The sequence below is a fragment of the Myotis myotis genome, unplaced genomic scaffold (genome assembly GCF_014108235.1).
Source record: "Myotis myotis isolate mMyoMyo1 unplaced genomic scaffold, mMyoMyo1.p scaffold_m19_p_5, whole genome shotgun sequence".
NCBI classification, from domain to species: Eukaryota; Metazoa; Chordata; class Mammalia; order Chiroptera; family Vespertilionidae; genus Myotis; species Myotis myotis.
In genome coordinates this window covers 104,941,721-104,957,886 of record NW_023416357.1, presented here as the reverse complement: position 1 = coordinate 104,957,886, position 16,166 = coordinate 104,941,721, and the positions used below count along the sequence as shown (strand labels likewise).

At 58.7% G+C, this 16,166-nt stretch overlaps 1 protein-coding gene across 5 annotated transcripts in view; it reads left to right on the top strand.

Annotated features, from left to right (window-relative positions):
• Nucleotides 1–863: 863 nt before the first annotated feature.
• LOC118656213 (interleukin-4 receptor subunit alpha-like) overlaps nucleotides 864–16,166 on the top strand; it is a 35,172-nt gene continuing 19,869 nt past the window's right edge. For 2 of the 5 annotated variants that reach the window (XM_036309205.1, XM_036309204.1), the window contains exons 1-2: nucleotides 877–967; nucleotides 14,062–14,252. The gene's annotated coding sequence lies outside the window, so the exon portion shown is untranslated. Of the gene's footprint in view, nucleotides 968–14,061; nucleotides 14,253–16,166 lie in introns of all 5 variants that reach the window. The other 3 variants (XM_036309206.1, XM_036309202.1, XM_036309203.1) reach the window with 2 other exon arrangements.

Here is a 16,166-nt window from a genome sequence, read left to right as displayed (position 1 = left end):
AGTTGGTTCCCACCCCAGGGCCTTTGCACTTGCTGCTCTCTCTCCCTAAACTAGTCTTCCCCCCTGTCCTCTTCAGGGTCTCAGCTCCAATGCCTACCCTTAAGGATACGTGCAAGCCACCAGCCCCCCTGGCCTAATAGGTCCCTCTTTTTGGTTTCTTCTTGGGGCTACTTGTTCCCTGAAATCCTTTATCCATTTAGTGGTTTTCCCACCTTCTGGCTGCATCAGGGCTCTTATGTGGCCCAGTGGTTAGTGGTCTATGGAGCCTGGGTTCGAATGCCACACCCGCTGCGACTCTGAGCAAGCATCCCTCAGAGGTTCTGTGCCTCCATTTGCCCGTCTGTGAAATGGGTGGGAGTAGCCGAGGTCCTCACTGGGCAGTTGCGGCATTAACCGAGTTGATGGGGGCCCTGAGCACAGGGTGTCGGGGTACCAGCGATTGAGAACGGTGCCTTACCGTCTAAATATGCCCGGAGCCCCGACATACAGCAGGCGCTCAGGCAGCATGTGGGCGGGATGAGCACCCACTGGCACTTAGCAGTCCTTGGGCTGCCGGGGCGGGGGGGGGGGGGGGGGGGGGGGGCGGGGGAGACAGCGGGAAAGGCGCAGGGACCAGCCGCAGCGAATGGGCCTGGTCGGGACGGGTTTTCATTCTGAGAGCGCCGGGAACTACTACGGGCTCCCCGAGGGCGCGACCTCGCGGCTGCGGGGGACCCCGCGCGCGGGGGGCGCCCCCAGGAAAGGTCAGCGGCCCGGCTCGCGGGGGCGAAGGGACAGCGACTCTTGAACTGACTGCGCCCGGGGTGGGCGGGGAGGTGCATGCAAATCCCGGGGCGGGCGCGGGGCGGGGCCGGAGGCGGGGCGGCGGGCCCGCCCCAGGAAAGCCCCGCACCCGCCGCCATCCCGGCCACCAGCAGGTGCCACTTCCCGCTCGGGCGCCCGCCGGGGAATGGACCGGAGCGCGCAGGTAGGACCCGGGGCGCGGGCGGGGGCTCGCCGGGGCGTCGGGGAGGTGCGGGGCCAGGCGCGGGGTCCCGGGCCCGACTCGCGCGGGGAGGAGCCGGGCAGGAAGGCTGGCCCGGGTGCTCGGAAGCCCAGCGCCTGCGAACTGGTGCGGAGGCATCGGCGGGGACGGCCTCTAGGGGCTTGGGGATGCGGAGCGCGTGGGGTGACACAGGTCTCGGGCCGTCGCCCCCTGGCCCGCGCGCCGGGAGCTGGTGAGACTGTGGGGGAGAAAGTGCGGCAGAGCGGAAAGTGTACAGCTGGAGACGAGCTGGAGGAATCTGGGGCCGCGGCCTGCCTTCCACCTTTGGCCTCCTTATTTGAATGCCGTTGGGTGGACCCAGCCCTGGATGCCTCTGCGCAGGCCGTTCTGAAGCTGCAAGTCTCCGGAGTTAAGTCAGAAAGCCTCTCTCCCCGTGCTGTGCACCACGGCCATTTCCAGGTCAGGGCGCGCGGGCACAGGCAGCTTAAATGCCCCCGGGAAGGCGTGGATGAGGATGGGGACCGGGCAGTCTGCCCCAGAGCCCCCCGCCTCCACCTGACAACTATTTGTCAAACCGCCGAATGACGGAATCCTCCGGGATCCGATTACCTGCAGGTTCCCAGGCCCCCTTCCGCGAGAGAGGCTCAGTAAACTCAGGACTCTGGATGTAAAAACAAAACCCCGAATCTATATTTGCTATAATCAGGAGGGACCGGGACCAGGGACCGCTGGCCGATGCTGGGGTTCACAGCGCGCCCCAGACCGGCTCTCACCTGCCTGAGCCCCAGTCCTCTGAGAGCTGTGACCCTGCAGCTCCTCCCCTCTGGCTGGCCTCTCAGGAGCTGGAGCATTTGCTGGGACATCAGCGCCTTTATTAAAACCCTCAAGTCTGTTGGGGAAACTGAGGCTCGGGTGTCCATATGGCCAGGGTGTCCCCCACAGTCAGGGGGTTCCAGAGTCAGCAGAGGCCCTGAACTGGACTAGCCCAACCTGTGATTAGAGGAGGACGCTGAGGCTGGGCTGGGAAGGGCCAGCCCACCCATTCCCTCACTCGCCAGCACTCACAGGGCTCCTCCCGGCACCCTCCAGTGCTGCTCTGGGCTCTGGTGTTTGCCCTGAGGAGGCCTCTCTCTGGGGAGCGGGGAGCTCAGTGGGGGTGATCAGCTCTTCAGGGGCACGAGGCCGGCCTCACGGAGCAGGACCCTGAGCCAGCCGTGGAGGAGGAGCAGAGGCGCTGGCAGGGGAGAGCGGGAGGGAGGGTCCGCTGAGCAGTGGGAACAGCGTGGACAAAGGCTGGGAGTGTGAAAGGCGGGTGTGGGGTGCTAGGGAGCAGGGAGAAGCCGGGGGGGGGGGGGGGGGCGAGAAAGTGGGCTTGGCCGCGTTGCAGAAGGTCTCGAGGGCCATGCTGAGGCGTAGGCCAGCGTGTCTTGCCGTTGCCTGAGCCCTAAGCGCCGCCATGCAGATTTCTGGGCCCCACCGGCCTTTGGAGTCGAATCTGGAGGGAGGCGCAGGGAAGGCAGCGGGGTGCGGGGGGGGGGCCACTAGCGAGTCGCCCTGGTTACAACACACCCATTTCCCAGCAGGTGTGGGGTGACCTCAGGGTTTCCACATTCAGAGCAGTGACTCAGTGCTGGTGTTTGTACGGCGGACCCCGGATCCCGGGGCTGCAAAAAGCCCAGCAGGCAGGGAGGTTGTTGCTCAGGTTCAGAAAGGAGCTGAAGTGAGGTGTCAAAGAGGTGGGAAGAGGGCCTTTCCTGGACCCTCCTCGCCTACCCCCTGTCCCCTGTCCGGCCCCAGGATGGAGGAGTTTGGGATCAAACAGCGCACTGCCCTCAGCTGCTTCCCGTGCACCTGGGAGGGGGCAGGGACCGAAGGCCCCTCGGTGCTGCGTTTCCTCGTATTTGTGAAATCAAGCATCATGTTTTATAAGATACTGATCACAATTTCCAACACATAGTCCATCCATAATAAGGGTTTTTGTCTATTGTTACTGTCGAGAAGCATAGCGCAGAGGTTTGGAGCATGGGTTCCGGAGCCACACTGCCCGATGCAGAGGCCAGCTTTGCTACTTACTAAGCAGCTGGCTTCTCGGGACCCCAGTTTCCCCATCTGTGAAAGTACAGTGCCTGTGCCATCACTGATGATGAAATTAGTAAGTGTCAGCACACAGAACAGTGCCTGGTACAGAGTGAGCACTATGTATGTGTTAAATATTAAGAAATGAGCCCCATTGGATGGGGGTTAGTCTGCCCGTTTTGCAGGCGAGGAAACAGAATCAACAATGTGTGTGGTGGCCTTGCCTGCGGTCCCATGTGTAGGACTGACGGAGGGATTCGAACCTCCCTCCCTCCCCAGCCTGTGTTCTTCACTGTCCCAGTTTGCTGGGGTGACCGAGAGGGACATCTTTCCCAGCATTCCTCATGGCCGGCACTGTGGAGCCGTACCTGGCTGGCCATGTCAGACCAGACTCCCCGTGGCTAGTCTGGAAGACAGGCCGATGGCTTGCGAGGAGGTTGTATGAACTTGCCCTTGCCAGAGTGGCTGGGAGAGCCCAGTGGTGGCTGCGGGTCCTGCAGGAGCCAGCGTCAGGTGGGCCGTGTTCCCGTTGCTTGTGGTGTGACTTCCAGCAAGTCATTCTGCGCCTCTGAGCTGAAGGCGCAGAGAAGGGCTTGAAGGCAGGGGCCCAGGTTCAGATGTGAGCTTGCTGCTTCTTCTCTGTGATCTGGAGGCCGCTGCCTAACCTCTCTGAGCCTCGGTTTGCTTGTCAGTGACATGGGTATATGGGGGGTGGTGTTCACAAGATAATTTTTATAGGCACCTTGCCCGTGGCTCAGTGATTGCAGTTTCTGTCCCATTTGGGACAGTCACCTCTCCATATCCAACACCCGGCTTCCTCATTCATTTCTTCTTCGAATGTGTACTGAGCACATACCTGTGCTGACAGAGCACCGGACCGTCCCTGCCCTCCTGAGCTTCAATTCCACTTGAGAATACAGGCCACACCTACACACATGCTCACAGACCCCACCCTTATGTATAATTCCTAAAGCCACGGGCTCGGAAAACCGCAAGTTTTTTCACAAAAATGTCAGTCGGGTGCACGACTTGACCTGAGCTCAGCTTGAGGCCCCCGGGGCCTTTGTTTCTCCTCCTCGCTGAACGCGTCCGTCCTGCAGGGATGTCCCTGTGGTGGGTCCCGAGGTGCTGCTCTGGACGCGTGTGTGTGTGTGGGGGGGGGGGGGCAGGGGTGCTTCCGTCGGCTGGCATTTTGTTCACGGCGACCTTTGTATAATCGGAGGGATTCTGGCCCCAGGATTTTGCTGAGAGAACGTGGACCTGCGATGTCCTGTTGGTAGTGACAGCACCCGAAGGAGCCAGGGAGCAGGTGGCACAGGCCATGGCCTCCCTGAGGAGGGACAGTAAAGACAGGGGCAGAGGCTGGAGTAGAGAGGCCTCATCCATTGCTCACCTGCTTCCGCTGCTGCTCGCCTGCGTGGGCCGCTGTCTCCTGCGTGTCTGTGCCTTTCCAAGAAGCGCCGATGCCTCGGTTCAGCTTTGGCTCCGCCGACTCATTCTCACCCTGGGCCTCCAGGGCCTCCTCGCCTCCAGGTGGCTTACGAAGTCCAGGGTCTTGGCTGAAGCAGGCCTGGGTGCTGGGACCTGCTGGGCCGGTCACCAGCCGGGTGTGTGGAGCAGGTTCCTGAGGGGGGGCTGTGTCGTTCTGAGCGGAGGACGTATGGAGGGACTAGCAGCCTCCAGCCCCAGGGCCGCTCACAGGCTGACAGTGACGTGTCCTGAGGGCCAGCACCGGGCTCACGGCTCGCATTCACTCAGCGAACATGCCAGGTGCCGGGCTCACGGCTCGCATTCACTCAGCGAACATGCCAGGCGCCGGGCTCACGGCTCGCATTCACTCAGCGAACATGCCAGGCGCCGGGGACACGGCTCGCATTCACTCAGCGAACATGCCAGGCGCTGGGGACACGGCTCCCATTCACTCAGCGAACATGCCAGGCGCTGGGGACACGGCTTGCATTCACTCAGCGAACATGCCAGCAACCAGGCTCACGGCTCGCATTCACTCAGCGAACATGCCAGGCGTGGGGACACGGCTCGCATTCACTCAGCGAACATGCCAGGCGCCGGGGACACAGCTCACATTCACTCAGCGAACATGCCAGGCGCCGGGCTCACGGCTCGCATTCACTCAGCGAACATGCCAGGCGCCGGGGACACGGCTCGCATTCACTCAGCGAACATGCCAGGCGCTGGGGACACGGCAGCCAAGGTAGGCCCTTGTGGAGCTGAGTCTAGCGGGGGAGGTGACTTGAGGGGGTGACTTTTGGGCTGAGACCTGAAGTAAAGACGCGCAGCTACCCTCCGGAAAAGAGTGCTCTGGAGGGGAACAGCAAGTGCAAAGGCCCTGGGGTGGGGACAGGCTCCGTGTGTGGGACCCGCCACAAGGAAGCCGATGCAGTTGGATGGGACTAAGCCAGGGGGGGAGGGCGGGGCCGTGGGGATTCAACAGGGCCGGTGCCTGCGTGGTCTCACTCGACGTGTAGAAGAGCCTTCAGAGCAGGACCCGCTCTTCTCCAGACGTCACAGACGGGAAACAGCACAGAATGGTCTAGTAACGCGTCCAGGGTGACAGCTGCCAGGCGGCAAGCAGGGCTGCGACCTGCCGCTCCAGGGTCCTCAGTCTGCACCACTCGGTTTGGACACATCATGGAAACGGCTCATGCGGAGGCCCACCTGCTGCTGCGATCACTGCTGGTGTGGCCCCCGGCTGCGGCCAGCCCAGCAGCCCCGTGGGCGTGGTCAGGCCAGGCGTGGCGTTACAGACGACCATTTACCAGTGAGCCCCTTCCCCGGCCAGACAGTGAGGACGCACCCAAGCAGAGGGGGCGGGGAGGTGGGACCGGACGAGTGGAGGCCCTGCTCCATAGCAGGCACTGTGCTGGGCGAGGCGGGTAGACATCTGGGTGCCCCCCCCCCCATTTCTCTGAGGAGGAAGCTGAGCTCCGGGTAGAGCCTTACCTGGTGACACAACTCAGCAGGGGCAGCGTCTGGATTCGAGCCCAGGGCCGCTGACCAGGAAGTCGTTCCCTTGCACGTAGCCGCTGTGCTGGGCCGTCCCCACGGGGAGCAGAGGCAGGGACCTGAGTTTCTTGGTGGGAGATAAGGAGCGCGGGCGCTGAGAGCGCGGGGAGAGCGGAGGAGGCCCGCGGCTCCCGGAGCAGCAGGAGGTGAGGTGCCTTTTCAGAGGAGGACAGGCACTTCTCAGGAGGAGAGACCAGGTCTCCGGCCGCAGCCCTCGGAGCCCACGGAGCCGCACCCCTGCCAGGCTGCCCACCGCGATGGAGCAGCGGCCTCTGCGGGCCCGCAGCCGGGCAGCTCCGACAGATCTGTCCTGAGATGGAGCCAGGTGAGCTTTCCAGGAGCATTCACCTTCTGGCTCCGGTCCTGGCCCTTGGAGGCGGTGACCATCGCCCTCCAGCACCTACCCAGTACTTCTCTTTTTCAGGCTGCACAGCCAGAGTTCTTTAGCCAGTCTTCCTGACGCAGGGCAGGGTGAGAGCTCAGTCTGGCCTTGGACATGATCCAATTGGTCAGAGTCCCCTATAAAACTTCCCAGTCAGAGAGGAAAGGAACTTTTTTTTTTCCATCTTGCAGAGCTTTATTTGAAGGATCCACACAGGGAACATCCACCTCACTTCCATAGCTTCTTGTTTCACCTCCTTGGACCTGGAGCATATGCCTTTGTTGATGCAACCTGCAGTCATACTTTGCAGCAGCCATGTCCCACTTGGGGCTCATGTTGGGCTTGTCAGTTAAAACTCCAGATTTCTCTTCTAATTACCTGAGCGGCTATCAAAGTTTCTTCCAGTCTGAGATTCCTTGTTTGAGGCTAACAATCGTTATCAGTCTTTCTTAATTTCTAATAAACGTACTTCGGGCTAAGTGGCCATATTTTTTTCTCTTAGTACTGTTTTGGCTTTATTCCACAGGTCTTGTTATATAATGTCATTGACTGCTAAAATAGTTTACAATTCCTCTTTTGTCTAAAAGTGCATGTGCTTTTAAAACATTTTAAGGTAGATGGAATTTTTGAAAGTTTTCTTACTGCTGATTTCTAAACTTATTGCATTACTAGGGCCCAGTGCACGAATCCGTGCACCTTGAAAGGAACTGTGGGCCGCAAGGCTGCGGTGGGCACAGGGTAGGTCTCAGCCCATCCTCCACACTCCCCCCAGCCCCTCCCGCTGTGGCCCCTGGTTCCCTATCTGCCGGCAGCCCTGCTCCTGCCACTGCTCCCATGCGCTGATGGCACTGAGCAATTGGGTCCGGTGCCATCAGCGGGTGCGAGCGGGGCTGGCAAGAGGCGGCTGCTGGCCTCAATCAACCCTCAGGAGCAGGGGGAGGTGGAGAAGCCCTGCGGGGTGATCAGGGCCGGCGCTGGGTCTTGGCAGTGGGTGCGAGCGCTAGGCAGGACTGCCACATGTGGGAGCAAAGAATTTTCAGTAACCACCAGAGGCTCACCCTGATGACAGCGACCAGGCGCCCTGCCTTGGTCTGGAGCCCCCGCTCACCTGCTGCACCATCCCGCTGTGGTTGACGCCCGCCATGTTCTGCATGCGCCCCCTGGTGGTCAACACACTTCATAGTGACCAGTTATTCAGTTGTTCCACCGTTTGGTCTATTTCCATATTAGGGTTTTATACAGAGAGAGATGGTTAATATTTGTGGCTTTTATTATATAAAAATGAAGATTTTCTTTGTAAGATTTTCTGGTTAATTTTTCTGTATGATCCTCTTGCATTTGAAAGGAGGAATACTTTCTACTGGATAGGAAGTTCTGGAAATATATCTGTTAGCTCAAGCTTGCTAACTATGGCATTTATGTTGCTCATGTTTTATGTGTTTTTGTCTACCTGGTTTATCTCCCCTTGTGATAAAGGATCTGTTCTCCTGACCTTCTCTCGTTTTTTTTTTTTATTTTGTTTTGTTTTTCATTTTTGCTTTCTTTTCAAAGCTGTTATTAGCTGCATATGAATAGAAAATGTGAATAGAAGACGGGTTCATGTGTTATACCTTCTTGGCCAATTGTTCCTTTATCAGTATAAAACAGCCACCTTTCTCTCATTTAATACTTTGATGCTTTTAATTCTGTTTTATTTGGTATTAATATTCCTATACCTATTATCTTTATTTGCATTTTTCTTGGCTAATTTTCTGATTCTTTATTTTCTTTTCTTCTACTCTAAAGTTGTAGGCTTTTTATTTGACCCCAGTCTGTGGCCAGATGAATTTAAAAGAAAACAAAACTTGCATCTCAGTCTCAACTCTGCAACCCACTTGCTACTATAGTAATCACAAGTCATTTCCCTGTTTGGACCTCAATTTCCTCATCCCTAGATTGGGGAAGGGCCCGCTTTGCCCTTCTCTCTGGGTTTTTGTGGAAATAACTACGATAGTGAATATGAAAGGCAAACGTCCCTGTGCACATACTGGCCACTGGGCGTACGTGTAGGCCGGCGTTCCAGGCAGCAAGAACGCCGGTGCAAAGGCCTGGATGTGGGAAAGCGCCCACGTGAGGTGGCGATGACTTCCCTTTGGTCGCCTCCGGTTGGCCGCTGCCTCTGTTCACAAAGGGGCATGAGTAAGACCCAGTCCCGGGCTGGCCTGGAGGAACTTCGTCTGCAGACGGAGAGGAGTGGTGGGCACAGCTCACTGTGAGAGAACGGAAAGGCGGCTGGGACAGGGACAGGCAGAGCGCTGAGGCGGCTGAGGAAGCGGGGTTTGGCCAGGAGTGTCCTGAGGGGGTGGCACAGGAGGAGGCCGCGAGAGGCAGCCGCCGGCCCAGTGACGTGCAGGTGAGGGAGTCGGGCACGGCTGGGGAGGGCGGGAGAGTGCAGATGTGTCAGGACTGAGGAGGAAGGCAGTGGGGCATGCAGGATTTTTGGAATCCTCACTGGCACCAGGGTCCCCCTTCTTTCTCGTTACCATAGCAACTGGCATCCCATAATGAGCAAAAGATAATAGGGACAGAAGGTGGGGAACATTTGAAAAGCAGCCTTTCACCTTCGGGGGTGCTGGGGCTTGGGGAAGGTGTGGGGGTCTCACCTGTTGTTTTTTTTCCACTTGTTGGGGTCTCCTGGCATCTCAGGACACGCCCCACCCTCCAGGAGGACACCAGCTGGTGATAGTAAGACCAGGAGGGACCGCACACATGGGTGTGGTTGACCTCTTCCAACACTTCCACGTCAGGGTAACACTCACACAGTCTGGATTTCGGGCTGCTTTGAAAAATAAAAAAGCCTTCAGTCTCACGTGGCAGGAAGTGCCGATGCAGAGTGGCGGTGCCCTGTGGGACGGGGTGTGGGCTCCCCGCTTGTCCCCTCTCCACTCGCTGAGGCCAGGCGCCTGAGTTCTCTGACGTGCTTGTGTTTACTCTGGAGGAGTGACCCTGTGGCCGGGAAGCAGGTGGCTGAGGGCTGGGAGCTGCCCCAGAGGCCGTGAGTGCCCTGTACTGAGGCAGGTGCCAGGGGGCAGATGGCCCCTTGTAAAACGCCGCCCTACGGGCACCTGAAGTAGCATTGGGAGTGGACTCGGTCTTGGGGATCCTTCCAGCCCTGAGGAAGGATGCTTCTGAGACCTTTATTGACACTCCCCAGTACCCTAGACTGCACACTCCAGTCTCTTCCCTCCCATCCATCTTTTCTCCTTTCCTTTTTATTGCAACACTAGAGGCCCAGTGCACGACTTTTGTGCACTTGGGGGGGGGGTGTCCCTCAGCCCAGCCTGCGCCCTTTGGCAGCCCGGGAACCCTCAGAGGACATCCAACTGACAGCTTAGCACTGCCACTTTGGCGGGAGAGGCTCTCACCACCACTGCTGCACTCGCCAGCCGTCAGCCCGGCTTGTGGCTGGGGGCACTACCCCTGTGGGAGCACACTGACCACCAGGGGGCAGCTCCTGCATTGGTGTCTGCCCCCTGGTGGTCAGTGCGCATCATAGCAATCGGTTGTTCTGCAGTTTGGTCGATTTGCATTTAGCCTTTTATTATATAGGATACGAGCAAACAAGTGTGCAGCTTCATTCATTTTCTCAGTGAACACGTGCATGTGTAGCCCAATCAGGAAACGAAGCATGACCAGCCCCCGGAAGGCTCCCTCTTGCCCCCACCTGCAAGGACACTATCCCGACTTCTAACCCTGAGATCGCTTTGTCTCCTTTGGAACTTTTTATCGGTAGAATCAGTGTTGCCCTTCGTTCGCTCAGCCTGAACCCGTGAGACCTGTCTGTGTTGCCGTCATTTCCTCAGCGTCGCAGTTTACTTGGTGCTTAGAGATGAGCTTTGGCCACCTGCCCTATCACACGGTCCCAGGCCTCTGCCACCGGCCATGGTCTCTTTGCCTCCCTGCAACCACCCCCTGAGCAAGTGGTTCTGCCCACACTTCACAGATGAGGAGACTGAGGCTCTGAGAGGACCCCAGCTTGCCAAGCTCTCCCAGAGAGTCAAGGTAGGGCCCCCACACTTAGGCCAGAATTATGCTCTGTGTCTTAGATGCCCTGGAGTCCTGCCAACATGAGTGGCCCCGCACGTCGGTGCGTCCCTGACTGCCCAGAATGATCTAGGGCAGTGATGGCGAACCTTTTGAGCTCGGCGTGCCAGCATTTTGAAAAACCCTAACTTAATTCTGGTGCCGTGTCACATATAGAAATTTTTTGATATTTGCAACCAGAGTAAAACAAAGACTTACATTTTTGATATTTATTTTATATATTTAAATGCCATTTAACAAAGAAAAATCAACCAAAAAAATGAGTTCGCGTGTCACCTCTTACACGCGTGTCATAGGTTCGCCATCACTGCCCTAGATCATCACTGATCTAGGGTGAGACAACAGGAAGAACTTGAGGGAGAACCCCTGCTCCTCCACCCCCACAGCCTGTCTGCAGACAGAAAATGAACAGGGCGCGCTTATCTGTGCCCGGGGGCAAAGTCCTGGTCAGTGTGGAGACACGTTCACTGGTGAGGGCTGGGCAAACAGGATGGAGGCCAAGTTCTAGCCCGGTTACCTCCAACCCCGTCACCTTGGGACTGTTTCTGAGCCCCTCTGAGCCTTGGTGCCCCCCTCTGTGCAGGGCGTGAGGGGCTGCGCCTTTCACAGGGACTTGCCGGCGGAGCACACAGGGAAGTGTGGGACGGGACCAGGTTTATGGCTGCTTCCTCCGTGCCAGGCGCTGGGCTGCGGACTCCAGAGCCAGAAGGTGTAGGATCACATTCCAGCCCCACCGCTTATAGCTGTGCGTCCGCAGGCAGGTGTCTGAACCTTCCTGGGCCCCGGGGTCCCCGTGTCCACCTTTAAAGGCGATGAGAACAGCCAGCACCTGCCATAGTCTAATGGCTGGAGGGGCTGGGGACAGGCCAGGCAGTTGTGGTGCCGTCTGCGGACCTCAGGAAGGAGGCCCCCTGAGAGCCGGCACTGTCGTGACTGTCGCTAACACAGCCACAATCTAATCAGTGCCCCGCGGCCTGACATCGTGTGTCTTGTCTCCCAGGAAATGAGTAATAACCGTGGTCATGCCCCAATTACCGGCTCCCGGAGGTCAGCTCTCCGGTGGCCCATCGTGCCTGCATTGGGGTGTTAAGGGGACTCCAGGCCAGGAGTGGTCAGTGTTTGCCCAGCAGTGAGAGGCGGAAATGCCAGCTGACCAGGCGCCCTGCGCACGGCCGGGGGGAGTTTGTTCAGTCCTTCCATTCACAAGGATCTGTGGGCCCTGCCCTATGGGCACTGGCCTGGGCTCTGGGGCCACAGCAAGAAGGTGGCGGACACAGGCTTGGGCCCTGTGGGAGCTGGCGTCCGGCGGGCATCTGGACAGTGACCGGGAAGGGTGCGGTGTGTGATGTGCTGCAGGAGGAAGTGTGTGCAGAGAAATAAAGCAGGAGGAGGGCTTGTAGGGCTGCCGGCTCAGCCTCCTCCCCGGGCCTCCGGGGCCTCCTGCCGATGGTGTGGCCTCCAGAATCCTAGATGGAGTCGCCTGTGCCTCCCCAGAGCCCCACTGGCTGCTTGGACTCGGCGTGTCCACAGCCGGCACAGGTGTACACACTGCCATAAAGTGGCCGTTGGCACAAGATGCCAGCCTGTCCCCGAGATGGTGCCTCCCTCCAGGGGTCCGGCCCGCCCGTCCATGGAGGAGGCCCCAGCTCCAGCCTCTCCTGCTCCTTTCAGAGCCACCAGGACATGTGGCTCACTGCACAGCTGCCGGCCTTCAGCCACCAGGACAGGTGGCCTCCCGGATGGCTCCAGGGCCACCCCCCGCGTGCAGTCACGTGTCTGCAGTGTGGCGGAGTGTGTGGTCTCCCCCAGCAAGCCGGCTCCCTTCCTAGCGCCACTGCCTGCCATGGCCACCTCCACCCCCAGCTGCCACCAGCAGCCATGCCTCTGCCACGCCCACTCCCAGACAGGGCGGAGCCTGCCCCTCCCCCAGCTCCAGCCCCGTCCTGCTGCCCCTTGGGTGGTCCTCGCACACAGGTGGATGGGGTTTCTGGAAGCAGCCTCTCCTGCTGGACCTCCCTCAGGGCCCTGCTGCCTGGGGGCGTCAGGACTGCTCCCCACGCCTGCAGACAGGCTGTCTCTGGCCCTGCCGACCCCCTGCTCCATCCAGACCTCTCCCACCCATCGCCGCAGCCAAGGGCCCGGCTTGTGTGGCAGGAACTGGCTGTGCCCCCTCCTGGCCCTTCGCTCCCTCTTCACTTGTCCCTCCCCTCCTTCTTCTCTCCCAGGAGCCTTCAGAATCTGTAAAATGAGTTTATTAATCGTGCTCACCTCAGGGGGGCCTTAGAGTGTCTGGAACAGCGCAGCACGGAAGGAGGCTGTGCACAGCCTCAGCGAGGACACAGTGACGTGCACGTGGCCATGTACTGAGTGCCCGCTGAGTGCCAGCCCCGGGCTCGGGGTTCAGGTTCTGACGAGGCACGTCCCCTGCCCTCAGGGAGCCGCGGTGCCCTCTGGAACATTCTCCTCCCTCTCCACACTCCCCGCCGCCCCTGGAGGGTTCTGTTCGTCCTCCCGGGGTCACCCAGGAGGAGCAGCGTGCCCCTCACCCACGGCGACTCCTGCTGCCTCTTACACTTTCCGAGGGTGCTGCCCCCTGCTCTCTGTGGCCTGGTTCTCATGCGGTTCCTCCAGGGTCCATGCCACCGGGTCAATGGCCACTCCACCCGCTCAGGGCTCTGGCCTCGTTCATCCCCTTCTCCTCTCACCCACCCCCAAGTTCCACTCCGTCAGCAAACCCTGTGGGCTCCACCTTCAGCCAGACCTAGGCCCCAGCCCCTGTCCCCAGTCCTTCCCCACAGCCCTGTGCGAGCCCCGCACCTGCTGCCCGGACCAGCCCGGCGGCCTCCTCACTGGGCCCTGCTTCTGCCCTGGGCCACACAGCCAGAGGGATGGTTTGGAAAGTCTCACAGTGTCATGTCTCTGCTCAGACCTTCCAGTAACTTCTCTTCTCACTCAAATATTTGTCAAAGGGAAGAAGGAAGAAAGGAATGAGTGAGTGAATGGCCTTGTTCGCATCTGTAGTACCTGGCACAGAGTAGGTGCTCAGAAAACACCTGCAACAAGGACACACAGGACATGGGTGAATGGGCGAGGACCTGGAGCACACAGTAGGTACGCAGGAGCCTGGTGGGCTCCGTTGGCTGAGTTCCTGATTCTCGCTCCTGGTTTTGCTCCAGCAGAGCCCGCATGCCGCCAGCCCTCCCATCACTGGCTGGGCGGGAGGAGGGGCAGGCAGGCGGAGCTCACGCCATCTGGGGCCCTGGCCTGGCCCGTCTCACTGTCCTGGGTGGGGCTGTTGACACGGGCTGCTGGTTCTGGGAATCCCGGCCTGTCAGCAGTTATGGGAAGGCTGCTGCCTCAGGGAGAAGTGTGTTCCTGGCCCCCTGCCATACCGCCCGCTGTCCCCGAGGCCGGAGGAAGCTCCAGGCTGGCCTAAGACTGTGGAGTTTTAGGGACCAGTGGCTCCCCAGGGAGGGCCCTGCAGCCTGAGTGTCGCTGGCTTCCTCCACAGGCCTCTTGTCCTGGGACAAGCTGCATCCTGTCTGCCGATCCAGCCCCTTCGCGCTGGTTTGTGGTCAGGAGTGAGGAGAGGAGCAAGGGGCCCGCACACCCTCTGGGCTCAGGAAGAGCCTGCTCGGTCACTTCCGGACGGTGCTGGCTGCTGACATTTCAGGACCTGCCACTCACCTGCCCCAGATAAATGTGAGTTAGATGGGCTTCTCCGCCAGGGCGCTTCCCTCTGAGCCGGCTCAGGCTGGCGTTCCAACCCAGCTCTGTGACCACAAGCGGTGCTCTCACCTCTCTGTGCCTCAGTTTCCTCATCTGTAAAGTGGGGTTTTAATGGCACCAACTTCATAGAATTGTGAGAACCAAGTTGGTTAATTAATACATTGTAAGCACTGAGAACAATACCGGGCACATGGTAAACATTATGAATGCGTAGCCATTGTTATGCACAAAAGCTTGGTAGAGACCCATGTCTAAAGGTAGATGACTGAATTTGTTATTGCTGAAGGTTAGCCAACCACTCATTTCATAGCTGTTTATTGAGCACATACGGGGCCCGTATCAGGCCCTGTTTAGGCCCTGGGGACACGGCCATGCCCCGGCAGACCACAGCCCGGCCTCATGGGCTCGCGTTCTCCTGTACATGTGAAGACAAAGGGATCATTGAAGCGTCACAGGCCATCTTCTACGCTCCGCACGGCAGGACCCAGCAGCAGCATGAGGGGCTATTTCATGTTGTGGCAACACCGGATGCTTCCTCGGTGACCCATTTATGTCCTTTGCCTATGTTTCTTAAAGGCTGTTTGTCTTGTTGGTTTTGTAAGACCTTTTTACATATGATAGGCCATCCACGCTCCATTATGTGCATTACTGCCTTTTCCTAGTCTTTTGCTTGCTTTCTGTTTCTGCTTTGGCGTGTTTTGATCTGAGGAAGTTGAAAATTGTTTGTAGTCAGATCTTTCTATCTTTGCCATCTACCTCCTGAAATAAAACCAGCATTCATACATGTAACCTCAGTGATATGATTAGAGACGGTGATAAGTACACGGCAGATAGAAGCAGGTGCTGTGATAAGTACCAGGGGCAGCCCTGCTTAGGTGATGGGTTTCTGGGTGCAAAGGCTGCACCGGACAGATTGGCGGGGAGTGTCAGAGGCCCGTGGGACACAAGACTTGTGGGGGACGGAGAGGGGACAGTGGATGGGTGGCAGGGGCTTGAGGTCTCTTATTTCCTTAAACCTTTCATTTTAAGATAGCTGTGAACTCACACGCAGGGGAAGGAGATAATACGGAGATCCCCGTGCGCTCAGCTGCGTGCAGGTGACACCTTCCAGAACTGAGGTGGCGGCCACGGCCACGGCCTTGTGCAGCTCGCCCCGTGTCCTGCACTCCCTCACGTGAGGCCTTTAGTTCTGTGCAGTTTCACCACACGCACAGCTTGTGTCTGCATCCCCGCAGGCAAGATGCCAAGCGGTCTGTCCTCACAGGGATCCCTCTCTGTGTTGCCTTTTATAGCCACACCGCCCTCCCTGCCTGCCTGTCCCCACTTAACCCACAGTAACCTGCTCCCTCTCCAGTGCTGCCATTTCGGGAACGTTACACACTGAAATGGTTGAAATGGTTACATACGTGGAATCAGGCAGAGCGTCCCCTTGGATTGGCCGCTTTCGCTCCTGGGCCTTCACAGGTAGAGGACAGGCTGGGGTGACCCAGGTCTGTTTTAGTCCGCATCCCCTTATTCTCTCGGCCCCACTCTGGGCTGAGGAAGATCCTGCCACAACCCTGTTCAAAGACCCTCCAATCTGCTCATTGCCCAGAGGAGGGGCCTCTGGCCTGGAGTCCTCCCTGGGCTCAGGGATCTGTGGACCCCTAAAGTAGAAGGCAAAGCTAAGGGTCTGCACTTGCCTAGTAAGAAGGGTTGGAGTTTGCACCCATTTTCAGACGGGCCCGTGGTCCCAGGACGTTAAGGACAGAGGGAGAGGCTCTGGGGCCTGAGCGCCCTGCTCACATCCAGGCTGCCACCTGCAGCCAGGCCAGTCGCTAACACCACTCTGTGCCTTGGTTCCTCCTCTGAAAATGGGGAATAATAGCACCCACTTCCTGGGGCTGT